Below are 14,528 nucleotides of genomic sequence, written 5' to 3' on the forward strand. Positions count from 1 at the left end.
GCAGGAGCCACAAAAATTCCAGGTCCTTTAGTCAATGACTGTCTATGCTTTTGTTGAGATACTTCCCCTACCACCTCCTCCCTTAGGAGGAGACAGGAGAAGGTTCCCTATGCTTCTTGTTCCAAAGCCAGTGAAGGCGTCAGCCATCTTCTTTCTCATTCTTCATTTCCATTCCTGGCAAAAGAGGAGTGCGGAAGAAATCCATCAGAGCCTTCCCTGCCCAAATCTCCCCAAGTACAGGGGTTCTGAGTGGGGCCAGCACTGGGCCAAGGGGATATGCAGAGGCCCCAAAGTCCCTCTAGTCTCCCCAATTTCAGCTGCCCCCCCCCAGACCAAACACTTGCAGATCACAGAACTGTCTGTCCCCTCCTCTTGACCAGTGAACACCAAGGTTCTTACTGCTTAATACAGATCTTAGAGAAGCTGGCATCTCCAGGAGGCACTGGGTTTGGGGGTCAGCTGGGGCATCTCCTAATGGGTGGTTCTAATTCCTCCAAAGAGGACTGCAGTTGGAGGCCATTTTCTCATTTTAAATATGATGGGTCCCCTTCCCCCTCCGGGAAGCAACAAGGAGTCTTCTTTGAGGGCAACTCATCTACCATAAGGGTGTAGGCAAAACAAGACCTTAGATGGGAATTTGGGTCTTACTAAAATTTTAAGTAGCTCTAGTTTTCCCCACTCTCTCACCCGCGCAAGTGAATTCTACTTTTTCATTCTCCAAATATCCTGTTTTCCTCTTTTTGGATTCAGTTCACTGATCCCCTCCCCACATCCAGTCTCACGGAAGAGACAGATTTCCAAAGATTTAATTAATCGCACCAACTGTCAGGCCGCCCAAAAGGACCCGCCTCCGCTGTCGTTGTAGAAAACAGTTCCTTTATCCTTTCGTGGCTTGGTCTCCGGTGTGGAGCCCTGTATCTGCTCGCACCGCACCCCAGGAAGCCCTCAAAGGAGCTATATTTTTTCTGGACGGGCTTAAAGGGCTCCCCACTAGGGTACAAGCCTCCCTCCACCCCGCACATTCCAACCCCCAACACACACACCCACAGGCGCCGGTGGGAAGTCGCCGGATGTACGATGGCTGGGGTTTTATTACAAAAATTTCTTTTCAAATGCAAAATCAGACCAACAAGCTCGGAGACTCCCATTCTTCAACCTTTCTCCTGCGCCGCCCGTGTCCTGTCCCCAATTAACACGCACAAAACTCCCACGCGAGCGACCTCAGCCCCACACTGTATCCCACGCTCAAGTCCACCCAGCCCCGAACTTCTAAAAAAAAAAAAAAAAGTCTGTTAAGAAACCTTATCCCCCCGCTGAAGTGCACAGGACCGTGCAGGGCGTGGAAGTCCCTTTCCGCGCCGCCGCCGCGAGTCCCGCGGTGTCCAGGCACTGGTGCCCGGGGGCATGTCGCTGTCCCGGCGCTGCTGCGGCGGCCGAGCGGAGAGGGGGACGGGGGTCCGGGTCTCCCTTTTCTTAGTAGCTCTGTCGAAGGCGGCAGGCGTGGTGCTCAGTACAGCCCCAGGAGGGCGGCGCCCACGTCCTTGGAGGGCCGGCGCTCTTGCACCAGAAAGTTGATCATGCTCTCGGACTTGATGAGCAGGTTGCAGCCCAGGAAGAAAACGCCGAAGACCACGGTGAGCTACAGCACGTATACCACGGCGATCTGCGCCACGCGCGACACCCACAGGCTGCGTTCGTCTGGAGCCAGTCCCGCCGGGACCCCGTCGCTGGCGGCCAGCGGCGCGCCCCCGGAGCAGCAGTCTAGCCACGTGCCCAGCCCGTGACTGCGGTTCCCCAGGGCCGCCCCGGCGCCGCTGCCCACTCCGCCTACCTCATCCAAGCTGGTGTGGTTCAGGAAAGTCGCGTTCATCGCGGCGCTGCGCCCGGGGTCTTGGCGCGCGGTCCGGGGTGCACCAGGAGGCTGGCTCTGTTCGCGCTCTCCGGGACGCTCTGGCGCGGGGTGGGGGAGGAAGAGGGCTGCCTACGCGATGGCACCCTCTGGGGCCGCCTACCGCTGGGCACCGGGCAGGAAGCGGCACAGGGAGGGAGCAACAGGCGGCGCGGGAGCGGGAGCGGGAGCCGGAGAACCGAGAGCGTAGCGGTGGTCGGTGGAGCTCCCAGCGGCCCGGCCGTCCCTCCCCTCCAACAGCCCCGCCCCGCCCCGCCCCGCCGGGCGTCTAGAGGGCGGGAATCCAGGTGAGGGCTCGGCCTCCGGAGTCCCACCGCTGCCGGGGGCTAGGGTCCCGCGGCAGTCCCCAGTCCTAGGGCCAGCGAAGGTTGATCGCCTTTGGGCTAGAATATCTCCCCAAGGTGCTTATTCCAGGATTTGGTGCTCTTAGCGGTCAGGTTCTTCTGGAGTCTGCCCTAAATCTCGTCTTATCTTTTTCTTTAAACCAGGGTAGGCCTCAGGCAGTTCCGCATCGCCTCTGCGGGAACCTCCCAGCTTTTCCCGGACTGAAGGCTGAAGGAGTGTTGCATTGAGGAGTGTACCCTGCCTCCTTTCCTACATCTCCCCTACCCTGCCCCATTTAATTTTTTTAATTAAAAATAAGCTACTGGAGTTTTTCCTTTTACAAAAACGTAGTCATTGTAGACCGGTCATAAGGCATGGATGAGCAAAATGAAAAAAAAAAAAAATCTAAAACCTTATAATCTTACCATCCAACAAGGGTCGACGTCACCTTGGTACAAACTCTTCAGGCCTTTTCTATTGTGCGGCTCAGTATACACATATTCGAAGGGTGGGGGGGGTACAGTATTGGTGCATACTGTTTGGTGTAGCAGGTATCTGGCCTTTTGGCCAGTTGGATTTTTTTCTTAGAGAAGTGCTGGGCTATATCCTTTGCCCATCTCACTGCTGAGAACAGATCCTGACCTTTATGTACCCTGAAGTCTGGCTCCCTGCTGCAAAGAAATGGAGCAGGGAAGGGTGACTAGGGTATGGTAAGGGGACAACCTACTCCAGTGAGTCATGAGGAGCTGATCGTGATGGCTGGTCTTTGTTTTATTAAGTACCTACTATATGGTCAGTACACCAAATACATTACCTCGCTGGATGCTTGAACCAGCATTTGAGTTTCAGCTGGACTGTTCCCTTGACATGAGGAATCAGGGGCTAAGGTTGTTTAGTTGACTTACCCAGGACCACATAGCCAGGTAAATCTCGGCTCTCTCCTGTTCCAAAGCTACACTCTTAATTATTGCTGTTCCCCTTTCTTCCATTGTCCCTGAACTGATTTCTCTAGATACCTGGTGATCGGGGGAAGGGAGAGGTGTTGTCTTTGACCTGGAGCAGGAAGGGAGAGAGAACTTGGGTTTATGGGAGTAAATGAAGACTAGCCACAGAGAACAAGCCGAGGCAATTTAATCAGAGCTTGCTGAGAGTCTCTTGTAAGAGAGTTAGCCATTGTCACTTGTGTTTTGCAGAGACTCAAAGGCCAGTGGATAAGTGGGAAGCTTTATAATAGGAAAAAAGGGACAGCTTCAGGCATGCCCTGGTTGGGGCCTGTTGGCATGGGGAAGCTGTAGGGGGACTCCCTAGAAGAGGGGCATCCATGACATTGGTTAGGGGAACATACTTGCTTTCTCCAATTTATGCTAATTTTGGAATTAGGGACAAAATTAGGCAAGCTGTCCATGATTGACCAAGTTCGAGCCATTTGGGACTAGTAGCTGTTTGGCTTCCCAGACTTTTATTGCAGGTTCCTGGTCCATGCTCTGTTTTCACATGTGATCTGGTCACTGTTTGTAGACTTGGTGTCTCATGCTCCTCCACATCAGGAGTGGGCACCCTGCCTGGCTTGAACCCAGCCACCTGCTCCCCGTCCAGTGCTCCCTCCTTCTACTGCTCCCTTCTGCCGTTTCTGGAACCACCGGTCCCAGCAGGTGCGCTTGCAGTTTGACGTATATTAACTCTTCACTCTTACAATTTCCCTGAAAGGCAAGTGTGTGTTAGTTGTTGACTGCTGCGGCTCAGATTTCCCCAAACCAAGCAAACGTTTACCCTCGCTCATAGTTTCTGGGGCCAGGAAGCTGAAAGCAGTTTAGTTGGGGGCTCTGGCTCAGGGTCCCTCATGGGGCTGTGGTCAAGGTGTTGACCAGGTCCACAGTCATCTGAAGGCTTGGCTGGTGATGAGGATGGGTTTTTGAGATCACTCCCTTGCTGGGTGTTGGCAGTAGGCCTCCGTGACTAGTTGGCCATTGGCAGAGGGAAACCTAGGTCCTTGTCATTGTACTTCTTCATGGTGTTACTTCAGTGTCCCTATCACATGGCAGCTGCCTTGCCTCAGAAACACTTTTTTCACTTTCCTTCTCTTCCTTCTCCTCCTCCTCTTCCTTCTCCTCCTTCCTCCCCTCCCCTCCCCCCTCCCTCTCCCTTCCCCCTCCTTCTTTCTCCTTCTCCTTCTTCTTCTCCAGTACTGGGGATTGAATTCAGGGGTACTCTACCACTGACCCACACCCCCAGCCCTTCCTTTACTTTGTATTTTAATATAGGGTCTCACTAAGTTGCCAAGACTGGCCTTGAACTTGCTATCCTTTTTCCTCAGCAACATCCCCCACCTCCGTATCACTTTTTTTAAACTTTATTTTATTTATTTATTTCAATGTGGTGCTGAGAATCGAACCCAGGGCCTCACACGTGCTAGGCAAGGGCTCTACTGCTGAGCTACAACCCCTGCCCTCCCCGACCCCATGTCACTCTTGAAGAATGTGCTAGAATGTGAGGAAAGGAGAGGGACGGAACAGTAAGGCTGCAGAATGAAATATGTTAGCTGTAGTTGTTATTTAATCTTTATAGAAAGCCTTGTAAAAGGAAATCCTCAGTCCCATTTGACAGTCAAGAAAAATGGAGACTCAGAAAGGAAAAAAATTCTTGCCCGAAGTCACAGAGAGCCAGTAAAGGGCACAGCCAGGATTTAAACCATCAGATATCTTACAACCAAGCCCAAACTCTTCAGTGCTTGGTGTGTGGGGGTAGGTATATGTGTGGGGGGAGTACTTCATGGTTAGGGAAATACTAGAAGCCCCTGAGGCCAGGGGTGGGGAGTCTCAGGAACCCAATGAAACGTCTCATAACTGGGTTGCCTCTCCTTCTCTAGAGCCAAGAAAGCAGGTGCCTCTGGGCTCAGCTGCCACCCACACGGGACTATTTTTACCCTCTACCTTAGTGACAGTCTGCGTCCCCAGGCTCTGGAAGGGCCATCTGGGCAGTCTGACTCCCCGGGAGGGCCTGCCACCCAGAGGCTGTACGCCCTGCTGTCTCTGCAGCTGTTTCTAAATGAACCTTTAGCCCTGTGGCATGGCTGGGCCATCAGGGTCAACATGACATCTCCCTGTCCCAGAACCAGAGGTTGGTAAAACCTCCCTAATTAGTACCAATGGCTGGATGGACCTATGGAAACTAAAAAGTCTTCATCCACAGCTTTAAAAAGAAATACTCTTTGTGTGTGTGGTATTAGAGATTGAACTCAGGACTTCACACATGCTAGGTAAATGCTCTATCTCTGAACTACATCCCCAACCCACCTTACTTTTTAAAAATTTGAAACAGAGTCTTGCAAAGTTACCAAGGCTGACCTTGAATTTGTGATCCTCCTGCCCCGGCCCCTGAATAGCTGGGATTACAGGTGTGTGCCACTGTACCTGGCTCATTCACAGATATTTGAAATTTTGTTCACATTTTAAACAAGGTTAATAAAGTGCTATTTTCATGAGCCCTTTTAATGAAGAGGTAAGAATGATTTTACTTGCGTGTTCCACAGTAACTCCCTCCACTCATTAGAAAAATGTAAATGGACATTCATCTTATGACAGTGTGCGGCAGGGATGCCCCAGAGCCCTTGAACAGAATTTATTTTGTGAAGTGGTTTCCAACAACCCCCCTCGGTTCCTGTTTACGCTGCTCATTTTTTGGCAAGCTCTTCCTGGAACAGGCAAAGGTTGCCTTCTGCCCAGTTCCTGTCCAAATGGTCTCACGTTTCACATTGGCAGAGGGGGAGTTAATGACATTTTACTGCATCTGGTTACAGAATTAAAATAAACACAAGTTGCCCTGTTCAGCCTTTGCCCCCAGTGAGATTGCCACTGCGGGCTCGGCCAGGCTTTGTGTACGGAGAGTGAGTGGAAGGCAGAGGGAGGCCGCCAGGCTATTTGGGCCCTTTGACCTTATCCAAATTGGCAGGAGAAATGCGTGTGAGGGGATCTCTTCAGGAGTGGAAAGAGGACAATGCAGGTTAAGTACCACAGAGTGGGGAGCAGAGACAAGTATCACAGGTATAGTGGGACTTCATACCCCAACCTCCTGCCACCTGTCTGATGTGTGTTTTAGAGGATATTTGGATTTCAGTGAGCTGGGATCTATTTCTTCCTCTACCCCTAGTTGGCCGTGTGATCTTGGACAGGTCAACCGTCCATTAATCAAGGGAACTTGATCAGAAAATCTTCAGTAAGACATAATTTCCCCAAACAGATCAATGGGCCAAATGGGCCATAGTCTGCCTTCACCAACCCCATGCACAGGAAACCATGAGGCAGAGTCCTCTCCTGGTCTGTCCCTAAAGTTCTACGTGGGTCTCATTACCCCAAATGAGGAGGTTGGCCACTCTCTGCGCTCCCCAAGCTGTGCTTCTTGGATCAGAAGTTCTGTGAAGCCCACAATAGAGGAGACAATGGCCTAGATAGGTTTCTTTACTGCAGGACCCTCAGGATGTTTGTATGTGGATATGTCTCATGAAGTCCCTATGGGAGATACAGGATGATACAGGAGATACTCAGGCTTTGATGATGGAACTTTTTCTTTCCCTAACACCAACTGATATTTTGTGCCACTATTCACCACTCAGCACAATTTGGGAAATCTCCTATAGTTTCCCTTAAGCCTCAGTTTCCTTCCCTGTAGAACAGGTACCTGCCTCCTAGAAGTGTTGGAAAGGTTAAATCAGGTAAAGTCTGGAAACAGGCCTGGAGCAGCGCCTGGCACAGAGTAAGTGCTCAATAAATGCTGGTAGCGCTTATTTATAACACGATCCTTTCCTTTCCAGCTCTGACATTCTGGGCTTCCAACTGCAGTGTGTAATTAAACTCCAGAGCATCTGGCTTCCCAAGTTGAAAGAACAAGCTTGGACGAATGAAAAAGGAAGAGAAAGATCCTTCTGGGTTGCCCATTTGTGCTTCAGCCTCATTGCCAGCCGTCACGCCAGGGGGATGCAGCAAGATGCAGCCCCTGACAGCAGGGCTCAGGCCAGCAGGTGCTTCCCAGCAGGGTTCAGACACTGTGGGGAGTATTTGAGACTGTGGAGGGGTGAGAGGTCAAGTCATACTGCTTTATGGTTACTGTGATTTGGATATGGTCTGAGTGTCCCTAAAGGTCCACGTTTTAAAGGTTTGATCTCAGTGTGGTGGTGCTGGGAGGTGTTTGAACCTTTAAGAGGTGGGGCCTAGTGGGGGTCCTTGGGCTAGTGGAGGCTTACCCTCAGAAGGTATTAACAGTTCCGTGAGATGGTGGCAGTCCACCTGATCTTGAATTTTAAACCTCCAACACTAGGAGCTAAGTAAATTTATTTACTTATAAGTTAACCTGCCTCGTGTATTTCATTATAGTAACAAAACTGACTGATACAATGGTCAAACAATAGATCATGTCCTGGACACAATGATCCTGGCCACTTTCAAGTACATGTGACAGATTGGGGAGCAGTGCCAGGGAGAACTAAATTGGAAAAGGTGAAATCGAACACTGTGTTATGTGAGAAGCAAGACAGTATAGCTCACATATTGTGTGATGCTATTTATATAAAATATCTAGAATAGGTAAATTATATTCAAAGAGACAGACTGCAGATTGGTAGATGCCAGGGGTTGGGGAGAGAGGTACATGCAGCGTACCTCTTCATAGGACATTTCCTTTTGGAGGGATGAGGTGTTTTGGAACTAGCTGAAAGTAGTAGTTGTACAACACTGTGAATATACTAGTTGCCATTAACTTATTAACTTTAAAATAGTTAATTTTATGTTATATGAACTTTTGTGGCTGTAGCACAGTAGCTTGCACACTGAAACTACCTGGGGAGTTTTAAAATCCCAAAACCCAGCCCCACCCTTGATTAATTAAACTTGACTCTGGGAACAATATTTTTAAAGTTTCCCTGGGAGGATCTAATGTAGAGTCACTGTGGTAGATAAATATTCAATGACATAGAAAGATGTCTGCTATATACTACTATAAAGTGAAGAAAAGCAATTATCTAAGTGTGTACTATATCACTTCTTGTGGTAAATTTCTCATGCATGTCATACACAGACTCACACATACGAACAATAAATGCAGAAGCAATGACAGTGGTCAGTTTTGCCAGCTGAGACTATGAGAAATTTGGAATTTATTTCTTTTTGCTTATCTGTATATTCTATTCTCTCTCTCTCTTTTTTTTTTTTTTGGTACTGAGAGTTGAATCCAGTGGTACTTAACCACTGAGCCACATCTCCAGTCCTTTTTTTATGTTTTGAGACAGGCTCTAAGTTACTTAGGGCCTCTCTAAGTTGCTGAGGCTGGCCTCCACTTTGTGATCCTCCTGTCTTAGCCTCCGAAGCCACTGGGGTTACAGGCATGCGTCCCTTGCAGTGCTATCCTATTATTTATATTTTTGTAATTTTGAGATGGGATCTCACGGTATTGCTCCAGCTGGTCCAACCTCAAGTGATCCTCCCGTTTCAGACTCCCGAGTAGCTGAGACTCCAGGTGGGTGCCACTGTGCTCATCTTAAATTATTTTATAGCAAAGGAAAAAAGGCAGCTGTCACCAGCCACTTCACTGCCTCCTGGGAAAAGACGGTCTTGTCCCTGACTCATCATCCTAGGGATGCTTTCCACAGCGTCAAGTAGCTCTTGGCCTCTGAGTCTGTGCCTGTCCTTGACAATGAAGCAGACCAACCCTGCTGACACTTCTTCCTGAGCTGAGGCTGTGCTTAGTTAGCTACAGAATGCGCGCTGGGGCCGCAGGAGCAGGTTCTGTGAACAGCTGTGCCCCTGGCTAGGCGGCAGCTCCTCCCTTGCTGCATTTGTTGGGAGTCCCATGGCCTCATCCTGCCCAAATCCAAGCCCCAGGACCTAGGACAGCAGGGATGGAGAGAGCGGCAGCTTCCCCTGTTGACCTCTGCCTTGAATCATACTTGGAGTCCCTGGAGGTATGTTCTCTGAGCTTCAGTGTCAGACTCTTGATTTGGGGGTAGGTTCATGGTTGTGTGAAATGAAAACATTTCCCATCCTCCCAACTTGCAGTCAAGTGTGGCCATGTGACTCAGTTCCAGCCAATAAAATGTAAGTAGAGTAGTTTGTATAATTCTGGAAATTGCCCTAGAGCAAGAAGAGTGTTCTTCTCCTTCTGCGACTCCTTCTTCAACCTGGAATATGTCACAGCAAGGCTGAGTTCCAGCAGCCACATTATACCGTGGAATAGAATCATGTCTGTGCATGGCCGAGCAACAAGATAGAGTGGCTAATGTTCTCTCTGTTGTTTCCTTTGGTAGCCTGTTGGCTCGAGATTGACTCTTGGGATGAAGAACGAGATGAGCATTAGCCTGTTTAAGTCAGTGATAACTGGGATTTTCCATTCCTTTCAACCCAGCTCAATTCTAACTAACACACAGGGCTTCTCACTTGATCCTTGGACCTGAGTCCTGCAGTGGTCACCTACCCAGTGTGAGGCTAAGGGGCCTGGCTTCCTCCATTCCGACACTAGGGTCTGAGCCTGCCCCAGCTCAGTGTAGACCTTGCCACCTTCTGGTGTCCTTCACCCCTCTGCCTGTCACCTTGCAGGACTTTGTGTTATTGGGCTTGCCCCTTGCCAGGGTGGAGCACAGGCCTGGATCTGGTTCCTGGAGTCCCTGCCCTTCCTACTCATCCCTATACCCTTGGCTCCTATCCTGGCTCTGGCAGGTTGGCTGATCTTTGGACATCCAGAGCAGGGTTCATGCCTGTGGTATCTTCCCTAGCTCGTGGTGTGGGAGCAGCCTGTTCCTGACGTCCAAAAACATTGACGTCATCATTAATTACTCATTCCAACATGTATTCATCAAGTGTCTATTGTAGTCATTGGGGACACACAGGAAATAAGAATGGGATGAGCGGTAGGCCTGGTGCAGAACTTCCAGCACAAGCTGTAGGACAAGAGTGTCAGGCACAGCCACCAAATATGGGAGCTGTTCACGGGGAATTGGGGGGAGTTTCCTTTAAGGATGTGCCCATGATCCTTTTGTGATGTCACCAAAGGAAGCCACTAGCCATATGCCTTCTGGAGAACACACCTACCCTGAACGAGTGTTGCCAAAATTAAAATCTTCATCTGATCAGGCCTCTAGATGCAACTAACAATTGCCAAGCAATGCAAAAGACAGAAATATGTGAAGCCACACGTTTGCAATCCTCAAAATCCAGATGGCAGATAATCAACAAGATACGTGACGTGGCTACTTCAATAATACATTGTAGGTGGCACTTACCTGTAATCCCAGCATCTCCAGAGGCTAAGGCAGGAGGATCCTCAGCAATGGCAAGGTACTTAGCAGCTTAGTCAGACGCTGTCTCTAAATAAAATGCAAAATAGGGCTGGGGATGTGGCTCAGTGACTGAGTGCTCCTGAATTGAATCCCCAGTACCCCAAAATAACTAAATAAATAACACATTGTAAGGAAAAAGAGAAAGATGAAAGAGAAATTTGTGGATTAAAAGAGTTTTAAGGTACAATCAACCAATCATAATGTGTGCTTCTTATTTGGATCTTCATTTAAGCAATCTGTAAAAAAAAAAATGCTCTTTGGCAAAAAAAAAAAAAAACAAAAAAACAAAAACAAAAACAAAAAATAAAACCCACTGACTGAATATGTGATAAAGTTGCCCACGGTGGGGGCCTTTGCCAACTCCCTTCCTTGCCCAGGCCTTGGTCTTCCCATCTATGAAAGGAAGAAAGGGTCTGTGAGGATGTCTTTTCATTCTGGCCTCCTTTTTACTTTGTCTTCCCACTTGAGCCCAGGAGCCTTAATTTGGTAGCTGTAACAACCCAATCAGTGTCTACTGGGAATAAAATGGCCCAGAGAGGGCATGGTGGGCACCAGCCCAGGGCCCTTGGCTTTGGCAGAATCCAGACTAGGAGGGGACACTTTCCTGGAGCACTTGGCCTGGAGCATCAAACTGCATGATCTCAGGGGGACTGTTCCAAAGTTGAGGAAGGAAGGAGAGAATCGGCTGGAGGACTCACCCACCCATGGACTGTGGGCCAGTTAACAGCTCACCAGGATGCTCAAATTTGTTCTGATACCCAAGGGGCATTCCCTGGGCCTGCATCCTAGCCTGGTCTGGTCTTATTAGGTTAAGCTGCTTTTCACAAATTCCTTTTTTTAAAAAAAAATTTTTTTAAGAGAGAGATGAGAGAGAGAATTTTTAAATATTTATTTATTTTAATTCTCGGCGGACACAACATCTTTGTTTGTATGTGGTGCTGAGGATCGAACCCGGGCCACACGCATGCCAGGCGAGCGCGCTACCACTTGAGCCACATCCCCAGCCCTCACAAATTCCTGTGAGCACAAATGAACAATATCACTACATAGCTGCATGTCACCTGTCCCTTAACTCCTTGTTGCTGGCCTTGGCCCACCTGCCTTTCAATTATTATCACTGTAAAAGTATCAACCTTAGCATGGAACCTCACACATTGTAAATGTTCAACACAAACAGGGGCAAGGGGGTGGAAAGGGGGACCTCCTTCCTGGACCATCACAGGCTCTTAACCTTCTCTTGAAGCATTACAGGCTTTATCTTCAGAAGGCTAAACTAGAACCTCCACCATCTGCGACCAACACCAACCAGTTTAACACATGAACCAAAGAACTGAGAAGGACCATTCCATTTAAGTGTGTACTATATTATAGTAGCTAAGTTGACAAATCAGTGTAAAACCTGGATTCAAATTCTCCTGAAGCCTCCTACTAGCTCTATTTGAGTGAGTTACTTAACCTCCGTGCAGCTTACTTGACAAGAGCACTGTGAAGGTAAAATGACTCCCTGTGTCCAGCACTGGTGTCCAGTGTTAGCAAGTGCTTTCATTGGAAGGCTTCCATTGCCGATCCCATCTCCCCTGCCCCCACTAAATTTTCTCTCCTTTCTCCTTCCCTTTTAAAAATGAATTTTAGGTTGCAGCATCTGATCCTGGAAATTGCCCTGCTTCACAATCGTGGGTTTCAGGTCAACTGAGGAGTGTTGCCAAAGGCACCTGGAGAATCACAACCCCCTGGTGCCATCTCCAACTGCTCCCTGCCGGCCCTGTGGGTAACAGACCCAGGGCTATAACGGCTACCCCACTGGAGCACAGGGAGGTCTCCTGGTGCTGAGGGATTAATATGGTGGAATCAGGACCAAAGAGACGATGGTTCAAATTCCAGCTCTACTAAGAGTAAAGGGGGTGTTTAACCACCACCTCCAAAGTTAGGGAGCCCAGAGGAACGAATTTTAAAATTTGAAGCCCTGCAGCCCCTGCTTCCTGTACAAGGACCACTTCTGCCCTCTAGCAGTCTCTCAGTGAACTGCACAGCAGATATCAATCCAAAGATAGGGCACGGGGAGGAGCTTGTTCCCACTTCTCAATCTACCTGATGCTGGGTTCTCAACTCTGCCCAACCCTTAACTTCCTTTTCACAAGATTCATTTTGTGTAACAATACTAATTTTTAAATATTTTAAGTACCTTTTCTGAGGTGTTGATACACAGTAAACTGCATAACTTACAGAGTACAATTTGATAACTTGGGACATATAGACATGCCTGGAATTATTATCAAAATCAAGATAGTGAACATATCCATTTCTTCCCAAGTTTCCTTTTGCTCCTTGATGACCCCCTCCTTTCCCTTCCTACTTCCCCAATTCCCAAGTACCTACAGCTCTGCTCTCTGTCATTATAGATCAGTTTACACATTCTAGTTTTGTTCAAATGGAATCATATAGATTGTGTTAGCTTTTTCTGACAAGAACAAGTACCTGAGACATGAATGAAATATCATTTTCTAATAGTGCTGAGATTATCATTTCTGCATGTTTTTGTGCTCCTATTCATGATTTGAAGGTACTAAAAAAATTAGTATAGTTTTGCCTCAGTTGTAAACGTAAGCTGAGGAAAACTTTGTAACATTAAATAAATTACACATTATTCTTCTTTTTCCCTTTCCCTTTTTGGTACTGAGGATTGAACCCAGAGGTGCTTTCCCACTGAGCTACATCACCAGCTTTTTTTCATTTTTTGAGATAGGGTCTCACTAAGTTGTTGAGGCTGGTCTCGAACTCGTGATCCTCCTGCCTCAGCCTTCCGAGTTGCTGGTTACAGGCATGCCTGCTGTGCCCAGCTTATGGAATAGTTTTAATATTGATGAATTACATATATCTTCATTTTATTGCTTATCCCAACACAGTCAGCTCATAAAAGAGCACTCAGACATGTGCAATAAAAACTAAATCCATGCTGGGGGGTATAGCTCAGTGGCAGAGCACTTTCCTAGCACATGTGAAGCACTAGGTTCGATCCTCAGCACTGCATAAAAATAAATAAAATGAAGTTATTAAAAAAACCTAAATCCAGTCATCTGACATTTTGCTAACTATGTCATTTGCAAACAGCTTGATACACAATTACAATTTGTATCCTTTTAAAGATCCCTTCAGAATCCATCAGGGTATGAACATTGAATATATTTTATTTATTGGTCCCTTAGTTTGATGTATAACTTGTAAATATTTAGACAGATGGCCTGGGGCCTGCATTTGTCCTTTTACCCCAGGCTACACATCCAGAATTGATCTTTGTGTGCCAGCTTGGATTTTCCACTTCTCTGAAGGTATAGGACTCCACCCAGGGCTCATGTATGTCACAGATGCTGGGCCTTGGGGTGGGGTGGGGCCCTCTGGTCCCTCTTCAAGTGCTGACATCATCACTCCCAAGATTTTAAGCTGCAGAGAGGCCTGACAGCAGATAGCCTGGGCCCTATGAGTTGTCCCTCTTGATAGGGGATCTAATTTTACAAGGATAAATTTATCTGGGTCATCTGAGGCACCTGCAGAATTCTGACCATAAACAGTACCTCATAAAATGATACCCATCTTCCCCAGGGTTCTGCCTCTGCCTTGCTTCCCCTGACTTCCTACCCCAGGATAAAGGGGCTGCTGCCCTGCTGAGAAGGGAAGTGAGTGTTACAGTCTAGGGGTGCTGAGTCCATTGTCTCCACTCAGCAAAGAACTGAAGAACAGGACACAGAGATAGCAAGCGAGCAGCAGGTTTATTGCAAAAGTGACCATAGGGGACTTCTCCAGAGAACGGGTCCCGGAACTAGGAGTCTGGTGGGGAAGTTTTGGCCTATTCTTTTTATGGTCTCTGGAATTTCCTCCTTTCCATATCCCTTCCATGTTCATACTCTCCTCACTATTACTGATTGGTGCCGTCTCTGTCCACGCATCTATTTTCTTTTTTTTTTTTTTGATCCCCCCGCT

General features: G+C 48.1%; 1 pseudogene across 1 annotated transcript; it reads right to left on the reverse strand.

The window, feature by feature from the left end:
• Positions 1-790: 790 nt before the first annotated feature.
• On the reverse strand, positions 791-2,228 carry LOC308636319 (reprimo-like protein; annotated as a pseudogene). Its single transcript has one exon. The product of its transcript is annotated as a reprimo-like protein (transcript).
• Positions 2,229-14,528: the final 12,300 nt, after the last annotated feature.

This window comes from Spermophilus citellus (assembly GCF_964194105.1).
Source record: "Spermophilus citellus genome assembly, chromosome: 17".
Taxonomy (NCBI): Eukaryota; Metazoa; Chordata; class Mammalia; order Rodentia; family Sciuridae; genus Spermophilus; species Spermophilus citellus.